General features: G+C 36.7%; 1 protein-coding gene across 3 annotated transcripts in view; it reads right to left on the bottom strand.

Moving 5' to 3' along the window:
- The window catches only part of DLGAP2 (DLG associated protein 2), a 1,288,940-nt gene that overhangs the window by 868,690 nt on the left and 403,018 nt on the right, over positions 1 to 17,232 (bottom strand). The gene's annotated exons all lie outside the window — the stretch shown is intronic.

Raw genomic sequence — 17,232 nt, 5'->3', positions numbered from 1 at the left:
AAGGAAGGAAGGAAGGAAGGAAGGAAGGAAGGAAGGAAGGAAGGAAGGAAGGAAGGAAGGAAGGAAGGAAGGAAGGAAGGAAAGGAAAGATGGAGGGAAAGAAGGAGGGAAGGTAGGAGCCAGAGAGAGAAAAAAAATTCAGTGGAGTCAAAACAACTGGCTTCATGTCCTGGATTTTTCATTTACTACTTCTGTGACTTTGCATATATTACTCTACCTCTGTGTGTCACTTTACATATTTTGGACCTTCATTGGGTTTCACTCTGTAGATAAAAGACCCAGTCATCCCACCCTAGTTAGGTTCTGGTCTTGGGTAGTACTTCAGAGTTTGGAAGCTTCCCAACCATATTTCCCCTTCTTCCTACTTCATCTCCACATATTTCTGACACTAACATTTGAAGCTGAAAATCAGATTCTTAAACATCTTTTAAAAAAAATTAGCCAATCTTTCATAGAATCTGATTAAACCAGAATTGCCATATATCTTCTATCATTAGCATGAATCAGGACTCATATTTTGTCTTTCCAAGATAGCAATTCAAATTAGACTTCTAAGTGCATTCTTTTAGAAAGGCTCCTCTCTAATTACTGCTACTAATTAAGCACAAAGGCCCAGACCCCATGTCCAAGGCAGCTTAGCAAAAGGAACATCTGCTTGTAATTTATCTATCATATCAGTGCATTTCTTACAGAATGAAATGGTGTTGGGATCCCACTGTATCCCCCCCCCATTCCCTTTTGGGTTCTCCTACCTACTGAGAGCTCTTCAAATTGGCAATGACTTGAATGCACATCAAGACATAATTTGTCTTTTATGGAATATTTAAAGAAACTTGTACTTAACTGAGAAAATGAAAAAGAACTTCAATTCAATAAGCATATATTAAACACCTACTATGTTTATGACACTGTAATAGGCTTTGGGGATACAAGGATAAAATCAAATAGACCTTCTCCTCAAGAAGCTTACATGCTAAACAACAAACATACAGATAAATGAATACAAAGTAAGACTTTTTGGAGTAGTTGGAAGGATAATTCAGGCTACACACACTCTGTAGAAAGATAGATTTAATGACATATTGCATGTGAAATGTTTTACAAACCTTACAGTACTTTATCAAGATCAGTTATAATCACTATTATTGTTATTATTTTAGTAGTAGTTGTAGTATTACACAGGGGGTATCTTGAACTCATGTGCATATTAATTGTTAATTTTCCACAATGCAAACAAATATTCTAGCTCCCAGAAAACCTCAGCATTGTACATCCTTCTTTCTCAAACCAAAGAGTCTTTCTCTCATATTGGACCTATCGTGTTGATTTCTCACTACCCTGCTACCTTTTCCCAATTGACTAATATGGCTCATGGCTTGAAAAGGCGTACTAGCTTAGGCTGGTAGAAAATGTCATCCTGAGGTCTTCAAATCTCATATTCACTTGAAAAGGAAAAGCTCTTCCTTTTGGCTCAATATGGAATTTTCTCTGGCAATAAATCCAGAATAAAAAGTGCTATGAGTCATCAAGTCTGATTCCTAGAATTTCTCTGGACTTCTGTCCTTGGCATGCTTTCTTGGGTCTTATAGAATTGGCCATATGATCCTTACTGAGACAAGCCTTCAATTATTGGTGCATATTCCCATGACAAGAGGATCCCTGCAAGGTCTTAGTATAATCGATATAGATGATATGCACACGGCCAAGGAAACCACTCAGCATATGCAGCAAACTACATTAAAGTTGGCTCAGCTAGCTTACTGCCTGAACACCACTGCAGTTTCAAATCATTCCTACCCTCCCCTTCTTGCCAGGAGTTTGCCTAAACACAAAATATAACTGAGAATGAGTTCACTGTTTCAGATCCAATTTGGCATCAATATGACAATAACTGCCATGACTCAAAATAGTCAGGTTATAACCTTGTTATAACACCAGCTGCATTTGTCGGGGGGGAGGGGGTTCCCCTTGGCTTGGATCATTTTTTGCTCAGCTTTGCTTGGAAACTGGAGGTGGAGGATAATTTCTAAAAGGTCCTTCCATTCCTATGGTTACTTTGACCAAAGAAAAAATGCAATCCATTTTCTCCTCTCTAGTCAAGAGAACAAGACCCTAAATCTTCTGCCTTCAATTTGATTAGTTACCTGAAGGTTCAAACAGACACTCATCTTGTTGAAGCAGCAAGGTATATATTTCCCCATCAAACATTCCAGAAAATTAATTATCATAGCTCTCATTAGTGACCCTTTTCAACAGAAGCAATCACCAGGGCAGCCATCTGCCCAGATGGTTGATGGCAAGAAGAAAAACAAGAAGGAAGAAACAGAGAAGTGAGCCAAAATTTGGCCTGAACAAAAAGATTAAACAATTAAACATTTATTAGGTACAAACTATGTGCAAAGTCCTGTGCTAGGACCTCACAGGAATCTTCTCATCATGGGTACTGATAGGTAGAGCAGGGATGGAGTAGGAATGGTAAAAAGATTAGAAGGGCAAAAACACAATTTTAAAAACTTATTATTGGACCACACCTGAATACATCTGTATATGGAGCTCTACCAGTATCACCAAAGAATAACAACAATCACACATATGATAGTTTTAGAACTACAAGAGACCTCAGAAACCATCAACCCCTTAACTTTACATATCAGGAAACTGACTCACAGAGAAATTAAGCAACTTGCCCAGCTCTGTTCTGTGCAGCTAATATATGTTTGCAGTGGCATTTGAACCTATATTTTCCTGACTCCAAGATATATCTACTATATGGTGTCAAAATCAGATAGGAAGCAGGTCCCTGTGCATCTACACTGACCTAGAAAACCACAATTAACATAATCCATGTTTCATTGTATTTTATTTATTTTGTTTAAAATTTCTGAATTATACATCTTAATCTTGTTCAGGACATACTAAGGAATTTTGGAGGTGGGAGTTTCACAACTCTGTATTACTGCATGGTACAATTTCTCATGTAGGTAGGCACCTTCTTTGCAGATTATAATCTTAGTTGACTGAAAATTGAGAAATGACCAGCGTAGGGTCACATAGCCAGTATATTATAGAGGCAAGAACTGAAACCAGGCCTTCCTAACTGAAATCAACTCATTATTTACTATACCATTTCTTCTTTATAATCACCCACGGAGGTGGTAGTAGTAGTAGTAGTAATAGTAGTAGTAGTGATAGTAGTCATCCTTACAACAACCCTGTGAGGTAGGCATGCATGTATTACTACTATAATAATTCTACAGATGAAGAAACTGAGACTGAGAAATTAAGTGGCTGTCCAAGATCACACAGCTAGTAAATGGAAGGTTTAGTTCAGTATTTCAAAATGAGAGGAGAGAAGGAAGGAGGGAAGGAGGGGGGTTCTTTTATTCCTGATCCTACATAGAATCTCAAAAATGAAACAGAAAGAAATATTTTTTTGAGGATTTGTTTTCAAACATGTCCTAGAAATACAAGAGGATGCAGGATCAGGAACTGGGGAGAAATAGGATTTGGGGGAAAATCAGACAATGGAAAACTGATTAAGCATCTTATCCTTCTATTTACCCCTAGAAGGACCAGACAGCTACATAAATATCCAATTGTGTGCATAATTTTCAGGTGACAAATTTCATATAAGGTCTCTATCTGACATTAACATAGGAAGAGCAGTAACAGGAGGGAAATTCAGTTGGATGCCACCACACTATTTCAGAATCAAACTTTCAGGAAAGTCATAGCTAGACATAAATAGCTATGTATCAGAAGACACCTGAGCAGCAGATTGTGTACTCCCTATTCTCAATGAAACAAATATCCCACACAATATAAAATACTTTGTGCCAGCCTTGACTGGGATCATAAATGTAGCTTACAAGATTATATAAGATGCTTGTAGAATGAGTGGAGAGGGAAGGGAGAACCAAATGATGATACAATCTTACTCAATTTTACAAATAAGTAAACTGAGGCACAAAGAAGGAAAATTATTTGCCCAAGTTCACAAAATAAGCAGAGATAGAATCCAGGTCTTTTCTACCTTAACACATTGCTTTGCAATAATTCAATTCTCTTTTTTTTTCCTTTTTTTTCTCCTTTAAATCAATCAAACCAATCTACTTTCCTACCTGTCTGCCCCAACTTCTACCATCCTCCATATCAGGAAATTAAGGAAACTTCAGAGGATCAGTGTAAGTTCTCCCTTGACAAATTCAGGTCGCAACCCATCAAAGTTTTCTCATCTTATGGGATTCTTGTCCAAGTCAACATTGTTGCACCACAAAGAAGTTAAATATATACAGAAAAAGTCAAGATTTTCCCCAAATACAGTTTTTCATGAAAAGCAAATAAAAAAGTATGTGTTTTTAAAAGTTCAAGTAAGAGTATAGAGTACTTATTTGGGGACCAACTTTCTCTTTCTTATTAAATTGCTGCCAGATTGTTATTAGGCCTCAGGCACTCAAGCCAATGCTTACTTTTACATCAGCCTAATAAATAAATCCCAGCTAGGCTTTAATAACCTGGGTAAAAAAATTTGTCACACTAAGATTTCAACAGACATGAATTATGTAGCTCTTCTGGTCATTAAAAAAAAGATACTTTTGAAATGAAATTAATTTCTTAATGATGCTTCCTATTTGGAAACATTTTGATTTAATGCCTTTAGGGGTTAACCTTTGATATTCCTGCTTCAGTATTCATTCTGAAGTATTAGAAGGGAGACTGAGCCTCCATGTAGCGGAGAAGGACCTCCAAGCCCTTTTTGCTTGGTAGAAGGTTCTATTGTGTTTGGAATTTTTTCCTAATGGGCAAAGACCAGAAGGCAAGCACCAATGGGAGGGGAATTTGCTCCTTCAAGGAAATTACAGTTAAAATAGTATCAAAACTGGTAATATTGTCTCTTCTATAACTACAGCTACATATAGGAAATTTGACCTATCTTGGAGATACTCAACCCTAAGGCATCATAATTAAGTAATAAATTTATTCTTTTTTTTTAAGTCAATCAGGGTTAAGTAACTTGCTCAAGGTTACACAGCCAGTTATTTCTGGGTGTGGTGCTAAGTATCTGAGCCCGATTTGATCCCCAGGTCATCCCGACACTGGAGCTGGTGCTCTTACTCGCTGTGCTACCTGGCCACCCCAATAAATTTATTCTTGATAAGATTTTTATCTCATTATTAAAAAATTCCTTTTTAGTCCTCAAAATCAGGAAACCTCAAAGCTTAGAAACTGATGGTCACAATCAACAACTATAGAATTCGGTGACTATATTCAGTTTCATTCCTTTTTTAAAAAAAAATAAATCCTTTGCATAAAATGCTGTATCCTTTGATACATGTTCAGAACTAATTACATTTAAAGTAGCAGAAATCAATAACTTTCAAAGTTGTGAGATAAAGGTAGTCCCAAATGTTATTCCAATGTTATGTCTAAATGAACAGATTAGTTTGAGAGGGGTAAAAACACAATTATATGCAATCAAAATGATTATTGACTCAAATCAACCTTTTTGTCTGCTCAAAGAAACCAGTTGTTTGACTGAGTGCAACTGTTTGCCTGTATTTCCCCCTTGAGTTACTTATGTAAAGTTAACCGGTGACATTGAACTGCCAAGATTAGAGGTGCAAGTGGGGAGGGGGCTACTTAATGGAATGAAATTTATAATCCAAATCTCTAACAAAGAAATTTCTAATTAAATTAGGAGAGTTACAACACATTCTCTTGGAAATCATCACCATTTTAGTCAGCCGGGAAAGGTTCCAGGGCATCCTGCTGGTCATAGGCATGTATATGGTTTGTCGACACTGTCTCAGCAAATGAAGCATAACTCACTGGCTAATGTCTTCCAATTCAGACACATTTCTAATGAATGCCAGTTACCTTGAAAAAATGAAATCCAGAAAGCGTCATATTCTATGCTGAAAGCATTAGCATTGGCTGTACTTTCCCTCTGACAATGTCTCCTAATGAACACCATATCTCTTCCAATATGTGATTTAATAATTAATCTATTTCACTGATGTGATACCAAAAAAGAAAGCACTGTCAAGCCATCATTAGCCAACTACCATAATAGAGTGAAAATTCACTGATGAAATGTCATATGCTCATAAAAGCATTACTCATGTGGATACCAAGTGAAGGTTTGACTACTCATGGAAGGAAGTCTGGGATAACAACTATAAAACCCAGAATCTAACTATGGCTCTGCTTGGTGACTTGACCTTAATCAAATTCCTTCATCTCTGTGTCCTTCCATTTCTTCATCTGTAAAATGACAGCGGTTGGACTATATAACTTCCAAGGTCCTAGCCATCTCTAGCACCTGATTCTAACACCTAAGCCTAGCTACAATGCCACTTCCTATTCATAGTCATTGGTTTTTTTTCCCAATTCCTCTGATGATTATCAGTCTCTCATTTATTAAATTATTTTGTAATATTTACATATTGCATTTCATCTACTTAAGTATATGTTGTATTCTCCCAATGGAATGTGGATTACCAAAGGATGAGGGCTGCTTTCGTTCGTTTTTTTTTTAATCTTAGCACCTAGCACTTTATAAACAGTACCTGCTTAAAAACACTCATGCCTTCAAAAGAGTACTGAATTTGGTTTCAGTGGGTTCCGAAACTTGCTTCTAGTTTCAAATCTTCTGGGTTCAAATCTTGCTTCTGATATTTATTATCTGTATGATCTTTGATAATGCATTTAATTTCTTTGGGCTTCAGTTTCCTCCTATGTAAAATGAGGGGGGGGGCATACTCAATAGCCTTTGCAGTCTCTTCTAGCCACCAATCTATCACTCTATAGCTGTATCTATGATACTACAAATTAAATCAAACCTTCTATGGTTCATGCTTAAAAGGCAAGCTTACTGGTTTTCACATGATAATCACAGGTTACTATATTTGTAAAATGAGAACCACAGACTAGGACAATCTTGAAAAATGAAATAACATCACAATCTTACTAGTAAGAAAAGGGGCCAGATAATAGCATAAGAATTATTCCTTCTTCATCTTTGGCTACAACCAATTCATATTGCTCACAGTACAAGGTTGTTGCTGAGCAGTGTTCTGAAAATTTTCTGTGTAGGGCTAAGGTTCAGAAACTCTTTTAAAATGGTAGCATCTTTTCTGCATCAGCAGCCTATCTCTACCAGCTTTCACAGATTAATGTAATTGTGAACCATCAGTCTAACTGAACAGAGATACTTTATGTCTGGCCTCATCTCTTGCACTGATTATAAATCCATGACCCAGAAGGTTCAAAAGAAAGATTATTGAAGAAACTCAAAGCCTTGGTATTAGTGACTTCTATCATTTGTTCCCCTCTCACTACCTTCTTTGCATGTTTAGCATTTATCAATGTCCAGCACACTTATGATGAAATCACATAAAAGGACAACACCATTTCCAAACAGAATTTATAGTGAATTTTTTAGACACACATAGCAAGCAGATCTAATTGGCTTCCAGACAGTGTCAGAAAGGCATACTCAAGAAAGCATATGGATTTTCAGGATGACTTGATAGGGACAGACCCCTGAGCTGGAGAAAATGCTTCTAGAAACTTGAACATCTGGAGCCTGTACTGATTGTTCCCTAAGGTAGTAATGGGAATATCCTTTAAATGAAGGAAAATAAATAAGAGAGACAGACAGACAGAGAGAGACAGACAGAGAGAGAGACAGAGACAGAGAGTGAGAGAGACAAAGACAGAGAGAAAGAGACAGAGGCAGACACAGAGACAGAGAGAGAGGGAAGAGAGGCAGGGAGGGAGGAAGAGAGAGAGAGAGAGAGAGAGAGAGAGAGAGAGAGGAGAGAAAGAGAAAGAGGAAAAAAAAGAGAAAGAGAGGGAGAAGAGAGAGAGAGAGAGAGGGAGGGAGGAGAAGAGGGAGGGGAAGAGGAGCAGAGAGAAAGGGGAATAAGGAGGGGAGAGGGAGAGGAAGCAGAGCAGGGAGAGGGGTGGGAAAGGAGAAAGAGAGATGTATACCACTGATGGGTAGGTATTATCATTAGAGAAATGAATGAAAAAACATGATTTTTAAAATATGTAGGGAGATGATAGATGGAAACAAGTAGACAAGATAGGATTGTTTCTAGGGAGGTGTATAATTTGAAAGAAAATTCAGGTAATTTTTGTGACTTGGAAGTTTGAAAGCAAACATTTGGCTGAATTGGATATGTAGAAATCTGTTTTCTCTGTGTACCAATATGCTGCAGTTTTGTAGAGAGGCTGCATATCGTCATTGTAATAAAGGTGGAGAAAGGTTATTTACCACAACAGGAAGAGGTGGTGGTATTATCTGAGAAGAAGGTGGTATCTCTGGAGAAGCCATGCTTGAAAGTCAGAAATAAAAGCAGGATAAGGCAGCATTTTAAAATTTTGCTTCCTGCATAGCTAAAGTAGTAGTTATTCCTATCACCCATGAAAGGGGAAAAAGTTATAGGTAGATTCTAGCCTAATGCTGGGCTTCTCCAATAAAGCATTTTTTCATTTCTCATGCCAAAGTTAAAACTGGAGTAATCTATCTCTACCTTGACCTTTTCCCTCTTCTACATTCTTTTGAAGCTGAGACACACCTGCAGCCCTAAGTTAGAATGAATGAAAAAGAAAAGCCCCAAGCATTGAAGAACACTTCTTTCAGGAAAAAAAAGAGATTTAGGGAAAAAAACATCTTATCTTTCCCCTAGAACTGTTCCTTTACCCAAGATCTTACATACTGTCAAATTAAAATAAGGGACCATTTTGCTTTTCCTTTCTATGCCCAGAGCTTTCCATAGTACCTGTCACTTTGTAGGTGCTTAATCAATGCTTCTTGATTGACTTTAATCTTTTCTACATGCTTTCTGAAATGCTTTTTTTTTTCAACTATGCTTTCTGAAAACAGATGCTCAACTCCAAAGGGCATTTGGAACAAGGGCTCTTGAACCCCTCTCTTTGGAATTTGGGGAAATTACTACAATCTATCTCCAGTTTGTCATGACAGCTGGTCCATTCAATCAGACTAATCTGCTGCAGTCCCACTCTGACTAGTGGGCAAAAGTAGTCCCTACAACAGTTCTACAACCATATACAGAGAAACCACCTTCTGTTTTCCTTCTGAGTATGAACTCATTCATTCATCCATTCAATAAACATTCTTTGACCAAAGGAACATTTAAATTGGACTAGTTTTATCCAATAGTCTCAACTGTGAATGAATAAACGAAAAGTGCACTTGAGAAATGAAAACAAGTCTCCAACTTCAAAATTCCTTTTGAATTATCTTGGCTCAGCAGATACGTTGCAAAGTTTAATACTAAAAAAATGATGCTTATGACACATTACCACACATCCAGGTAAAGTTTATTCGATCATAATATGTGCCTGGCAGCAGTAGTTGAAGGAACTATAACATTATTTAAGATAAAACTATATATTGTAAAACTATAAAAGAAATTGGGGGTGGGTTTAGGGGGCCATCTTGTGCAATTCATTTTCTTCACCTTTGGGGAAATCGTCCACACTGGATTTTGATCAACATCTTGCTGATATTATCACCCATTTTTATGTGAACTGTTATCTCTCTAGACTTTTCCTTGTAGAAAGGATCCTACAGTTAACCTTTGAGTTCCAGTAAGAAGAGGTGTTCTTAACCAATATTTACTAATTCTCCCATTGCATGTGGGACATAAACCCAAAATAGCGAGCCATGGCATAGGGAAGACATTCTTGCCTGGCTACCATTCTGTATCAGTATGAATGAAGGTCTTTGGTCTTTGGGAAAAAATCATGCACTGGAATGAGCACTACACTTGGAATCAGGAAAGGTATGAATTTCACTTCTTCCTCCCTCCCCAATACTTACCAGTTGTATAACCTTAGGCAAGTCACTCAACATTTATGACCTTCAGTTTCCCCATTTGATAAATGGATCATAATTGATAGAACCAACCTCACAGGTTCATTGTGAGTTAAACTAAGGAAGGTGTTGATAGATTGCAACAACAGCTCTCCAGGTAAAAAATGTACACAAGACATACTTTTAAATTTAATTTACATTATTAATGCATTCACCATCATTTTCTTAGGTCTGGAAATCAACAAAATAAAAATCAAGTCCTCATTTGTAGCATTTGCCAATTTCAAAGGTGTAAATGTTCACACAGAAAATTTAACAATTGGATCCCTAAGCAGGATGCAGTAAATTCCTAGGCACAACCTTAAATAACTTTGTAGGTGCAAACTATTATTTTGCTATTATTGCTGTTCCTAACAAGCAAGAGAAAAAAGGAAAAGTTGTATAACAAGGAAAATTGTTTTTCTACAGCTCTTGAGCTATATCTTCACAGTGTAACTTTATTATATTAGAAGTTTCTAAACTCCTAAACATCAGAAGAACACATTCTCAAATACAGGTAAAAAAAAACATTTCCCAAAGAGAAACATTTATTACTTCTTGTTTGAGGATTTTAAATAATAAGAACTATCACCAAGGACATATGTATCTAAAGAGGAGGTGAGCCAGTCACAATGTGAGATGGACAGCCCTGGGGCTGTACAAATCCTACAAAATATTAAAGGAACTACAGAAAGGTCTCTAGCACATTGAGTAGATTTTTGTGGAAGATTCATATAAATGGACACAAAGTATGGAAAATGAGATGTTAAATAAACATATATTTTATTTCAAACTACATATAAATGTCAGTTATTAATGCATGTATCAGTGGCAAACTGCAGGTTGTACAAATATCAATAACCATGAATTTATTCAAGTATTGTTTGGCTTACTCATCTATTTCTCCTCATTAGGGTTGACTGTAGCATGAGGATATGCCCATCATGCTACTTCAGTTTCAAGGGGGAAAATCATCAGTGGTTTGAGTATTCTGGCCTAGTGGTTCTCAAATGTCTTCCTCCCACAACTTTGTCTGAAGATTTCCCACCACCCCTGAACAAAATCAGAAATAGGGAAAAATAAAAATAGAAATTTATGGTTCATTTTGCAGGCATTATTTTTCAGATGCTCTGTAGTTCTCATTTCTTTAGTCAATTTCACTTATGAGATTAAAGGCAATGGGGAGAAGAGTCATGGGGAAGAAGGAGGAGGTGAAGAACAGGAGCTCACTATAGTCAAAGAGTACCCTAAGCATTGCAGCCGCCATTGGTACCAAACAATCTTTTGAATTTTGACACCTACTCTCTTCATCATCCTCTCAGTTCTCCACTATGATCCTTCTTTAGAGATCTATAGATAACCTAGAACCCCAGCTCTAAATTTAAAATAACCATCACAACAAATTGTATATTTTCACATCAATTCTTCAGAAACTTTCCCCTTCCTATCTTTCCAGTCTCCTTGAAATTTATTCTCTACATTCTGTACCACTGAGACATATACTCCTACTTGTTATTCCTTGTCCACAACACCCCAACTCAATGCTTTTGCATTGGCTATCACCTCCCTCCCCTTACCCCTTCCATGCCTGAAATACTCTCTTTCCTCACTCCTGCCTTTGGGAAACTTTGGCTTCCTTCAAGACTCCATGGAAATGATCCCCTCTTCATGAGGTTTTCCCTGATAGCAAACTCCAAGACCAGCTCAATGTTTTATGCCATGCTTCCTCAGTTATGTATTGACATTTTGAAAATTTTCGTTTTCCACAATTTAGACTAATTCTTTTTAGGCTAAACCTAATTATTTTTCAAAGATGTGAGACCACCAATGATGATATAATTATTTTTAACTACTTACATTAGTTTTGCACTTTGTTAACAAGGTACTTTTCATACAACTGTGTAAAGAGGCGTAATATGGTTATTATTTTCCCTACTTTGCAGATATAGAAATTGAGATTTAGAGAGGCTAAATAACTGTCCCAGATTTATAGAACTAGCAAATATCAAGGCTATAATTTGAACACACCCAAGAGTCCATTGTTCTTTCAATTATGCCATGCTGCCTTACTGTTATCAAGTAAAATAGTAGGGTTCCTATGTTCCTATGTGCCAGAACTCAGCTAACAAATCTCTGTCAAGTTCTCTTTCTTTTGCTTTTGGCTTTATTGTTTAGTCCTTTGTCAGTCATATATGACTCTTCATGACCTCATTTGAGGTATTCTTAGCAAAGATACTGGAATGTTTTGCCTTTTCCTTCTCCAGCCCATTTTTACAGATGAAGAAACTGAGGCAAACGGGGTTTAGTAACTTGCCCAGGGTCACACAGCTAGTAAGTATCTAATTCCAGATTGACCTAAGAAAGAAGAGTCTTCCTGACTCTAGGCCCAGTATTCTTTCCATTGGGCCACCTAGCTGCCCTTTGCCTTTTGTGGCTCCTCCCTTACCTCTTAAGGGAAAATTCTGTGATTTGGGTTTCAGAAGTAAGCATTGGGTAGCAGGGCAGGAAAAATAGAAGTATTTAGTGGAATTAATACAAGAGGAAGTTTAAAAGAAAAACTTCAGAGTCATAACAACCAATTCTCATGGCTGTAATTGGCAATATGAATGTAAATGAGTAGTACTAAGCATCCTCTTTCCCCCACATGTATACATCTTTTTCATTCTGTATCTACAGCTATTTCTCCCTCTCCTTTTAATCTTTCTCCCTCTCCTTCCTTTTTCTCTACTATTCCTTAGTCAAATACATCCATGAGTTCCATGTGGCTTTACTAGGATCATTTAGTGCTCAAAACAATCCCAACCCCAATTCTAGCTGATACTCATCATTGCCTACATATGACAATGAACATTGATACTGTCCTACCAAAAAAGTCTAGACTAGTGAAAAAAATATATAGCAGAACTGGAAAATCTTTTGTAATATTAAAAATCAAATTACCCTAGAGGCTATAGATTAAACCTTCAGAGAATGAGTATCTAAGACCTATAAAAACACTATACCATGCAAATGGAGGAAACAATCAAAAGGAAATAAAAGCACAGTGCAATGGAGAAAAATCTAGATTAGGAGTCACTAGGGTTGTGTCAGTTTGTGTAATACTTTACCTTTCTAGGTCTCAATTTCTTCATATGTGAAAATAATTAGAATAACTGAAATCCACATTTCTCTGAACTCCAAAATTCTAGTCAAACCCCCTCCCCCCCCAAATGAATTGAGAGAATGGAATTCCATAACAGTGTTTGTCAGAAAGGCTCCAGAGGTCAGCACTGACATAGTCTATATGGGAAGACTCTGAGTGGAGACACTATAAATAAACAATTTTTAAATTTCTATCAACTCATCGATGTAAGAGGGAAAGTATGATGATTGTACTTCCATCAACAGTCACATAAACTCTCCTATCTTTGATTGGAGACAGTTGGGGCTCCAGGGACAGGGGAGGCAGACAATGTCACTATCCATTTCCAGAAAAGCTAACAAGGTTTTGGATAAGTGGATTTGTCGGGATCTGGAATATATCTGAGAACATAAATGGAATTTAGTATATTATTGCATCAGGACCAGTGGTTACACAAATGTCCTATTTGTGTATTATGGGCTACTGTCTACATATTACTTTCTGTCTTTTTGTCTATGGAAAAAATGCTGCACAACTTCCTTTCAAGAGAATTTTTGGTAGCTATGGAAAGTATGTGCTATTTCTAAATTTTAAGTATGGTAGGAGAACATAGTGAAATATCCCTGAAGTGATGCACAATCTGATTTTAACCCAAACTTGCTCAGTGTTCCAAAATGTATAATTTGATTGGGGGAGGGGAGGCAGGGAAAGCTATCCTACCATGTACCAAAAGAGATCCTGAAAGTAAAGCCTGTCAATTACTATTCTTTTCCTACCCTCACCAAGTTGTTAGACAGCATTTTCCAAAGAGGAGTCATATGCTTGTTCACTTTATAGGCATCCTGGAATATGACTATAACACAGGACTGAGAGAGCAGGATATGAGACTAGAGAAGAGACTATGCTCTAAAGAGGACTTCTTGGTATCATCAGTTGGAAGTTCCTTAAATAGGAACCATAAAGAGCCATTCTGAATATTCTAGATCCCAGTTTATGGTGAAGAATATAATTGTGAAGTTTCATTTCATTTATAGGACATGAAATGGAAACTGTCTTACAGAAACTTGTATATTTAAGAAAAGGTTTACAAGAATTGGACATATTCTAGGACAAAAGGACAAATAAATAACATCAACAGTGATTCAAAACAAAATAAAGTACAAACGATTGTCCATCGCATTGTTTATTTAAATATTTTGTCATCAGTAACATGGTAACATTGTTGAGGTATTTTAATTCAGTTTCACAATTGTATTTTTCAAAGTATACTGTATGCTCCACTCCCATCAAGCAACCTTGGAAGCCAAATATTTTCTGCTGAGTAGTGAGAGTCAGTTAACCATGATTTTTACCCTAAAATGTACGTTTCACTCCCTTAATGAAGATAGTGTAAAAGGTATATAGCCAAGAGAAAGGTTTCATTATTCAGCACCTCAGAATGAAAATGTGACAAGTTTGATTTTTCCTAAAAACTGGTCATTAGCAAAAATAATCCAAACATTTTATGTGTTAAATTATAATAAATGAGTTTGACTCTAATCAAGTGACAATAATAACAACCGCATGTGGGAAAAAATAACATTTAAAAAATAACATTTAATCAGGACTTTCAAACATTAGCTTTAATGCATGTCAGTCAATAGGCAAAAAGATACTTCTGGCAAATGAAGCCTCACATTTTCAAAAATGGTTATGAGGGAAGAAAAGAAACTCTACAATTCTAGTGTGGAGGTGTGTGTTTATCCAGAAATACTTCCCCTGCACACATTATACCTGAGTACACTGGCTTTGATGTATACATTGTGGGGAGGTGTATGAATTTATCTTGTTAAGACCCATACAACTTCATACAGTGTAAATGCGTAGCTCCCTTTTGGTTAGGGGGAGGGGGAGAAGAAGGGCATTTTTATATTCTCTCTTAGAAATTTCTGACTCTATTATTTGAAGTGCATTCCCATGCATTTCTCTCCTGCTTTTTCCTTAAGTTGGTTCTCTAAAAATACATAATAACAAATTCATATAATTTACTTTTGCTTTGGATAAATTTTTATATTTAGTGCACAAAAGAGGAAAAAAAGGAGAAAATGGCATCCCAACTTCATATGCAAGTAAGCATCTCCCAATTTTGTTTATCATATTTATCACATCACAATTTGAAGTAAAACTGTCTGATATAAGTCTATCAAATTCAACAGTTTCAATATAGATGGCTTTGTTTAAGAGGGAAAATACATAGTATTTTGAAAATATCAATATTGATTTTAAAGATAAAAGGGACAAAAAAAAACCTTTATTAAATGTGACATGCCCTCAAAGTACAATTTTGTTAGACATAAAAATGCCTCTAGAATGGTTTTGCATTTTAAGGAACTGTGTCAAAGACTAAGATACAATATAAAGGCAATTCGGGTAAATCACCTCTTTCAGGCTTTTAATTTTTCTTTTTATTATAAGTGAATTGACTTACTGAACATGTGCGAGAATTTAGTATCTATCTTTATCCATTATCAAAGATGCTGCTTGCAAACCCGGAGAAGGAAACTCAGTAACAAGGTAGGCTGCCTGCTTTGAATGAAACTGTTTGCTGGTGCCGATAACTACTTCAAATAGCCATTGAAGTGCATCCATGGCAAGGAAAATTCTATACCCTGGGTTACAGAGCCTATTTTATTAATGAGCCCATTTTAAATATATTCTATTGGGAAATCGTGTAATGCTTCTTTAGAAAGCATTGATTTGGATGAATTCGATTTTTGATAAGTAATCCTTGGTGAGCACTTGTTGCTAAGTAAAATGAGTGTCTCAGAAAGCTGAAGAACAGTCCCATTGACTTGTTTTATATCACAAACATCTTAAATGCCCAAAATATTTCATTTTTAATATAACGGGCAGGCACAGCGATGAAATTCTTTAAGGGGTGACTTATGAATGAAATCGCCAATTTTCTTGCCGATGCTTAGAAACCAATGGCAGTCGACAATTCACTGGACATGTTCAGGTGCTGCACTGTGGATATATACTGTTTCCTGATTATATGCCTAGTCAACTTTAAAATAGCAGCTATTTTTACCTAGATGGTAGAGAGATGATACAAACTAGTATTCATAAATGTATTTTTTTCAAAAGATGGGTCTCAGTACTGCTATTTACAGACTTGCTCACCTGTGCACGAGACAAGTCTAAGAAATGTGTCAGCTTAACAGGCAAGGAAGTAAGAGGACAAAAAATCCTGGCGAGACACACCTAATCCATTAATTTCAATCTATGTGGGCACCTGCTCACTTGTTATAAAGTTCCCCAGAGCTAAAGCCCTTCGTGAATGAATCTTAATAGGTAAGACCTAGTAACCCAGTGTTCCCATGGACCCTTGTCAAACCGTGTGTACTCCAAAGCATGCTTTATCAAAAATCATCATGCTCCCTACAATGAGCTTAAAAATATGAAATCTTTTCTGATTAGGATGGAATATATCTGGTCTTCTCTGAATATGAATATTTATTGTTCCCTGCATTTCAAAAGGGTTTCTATTTTACCAGGTAGCACTACCCAGCATGGAAATCAAATAGCTTCTTATTTTCTTTCACCTTATTTAAGGCAGCTGATAAGAGATACTGAATTTTTCACTATACTTGGCATTACAAAGGAAGCCTCTTTAATGGGCTTTTCCTCCTCATTGTTTTCGTATAAAACATAGGGTTTAATAACTGCGGGTCCCTGGATCTATTAATTCCCAAATGAATGCTGAAATCAGCGGCACAGCTGCTGCATCTCTGATAGATGGGACTAGGAACCCGCCGATACTTCTTGCATTTAGAGATTGCCTCGGTATTCAGCGATCATCCTATTTCCAGTTAATTGGAGCCTGGGAACTTGCCTTCTTAGAATTGCAAAAATGTAGTTTTAGATTGTTTTGTAATACCTCTTCCCCAAATTCACCCTGGGCAATTAAGGTGCACCCTGTATTGCAGTTAGATTAAGCCCCCCTGAGATGCTACTACACCATCTAGCAAAAGCTGAGTATTTTACTTTATTAAGCCAGAGCAACCTCTGGCTTGTAAGAAAGGAGGAGGAAATAACATGGTGCAAAGTAACGAAGGGGAAAGCAGCTGTCAGAAATTAACTAGTTTCTAGCTAATTAACACATTATTTTTTTTTTTCTACCTGATGCCATGGGGTTGAAGGAAGTAGACACGGAAGGTACAAAAAAGTAAGAAATTAGTCATCC

This window comes from Petaurus breviceps, unplaced genomic scaffold (assembly GCF_028583685.1).
Source record: "Petaurus breviceps papuanus isolate PSGF00001 unplaced genomic scaffold, PetGlider_PUasm1.0 90686, whole genome shotgun sequence".
NCBI lineage: Eukaryota > Metazoa > Chordata > Mammalia > Diprotodontia > Petauridae > Petaurus > Petaurus breviceps.
Note: the sequence above shows the minus strand (reverse complement) of the source record. Positions and strands in the feature narration are given on the sequence as shown.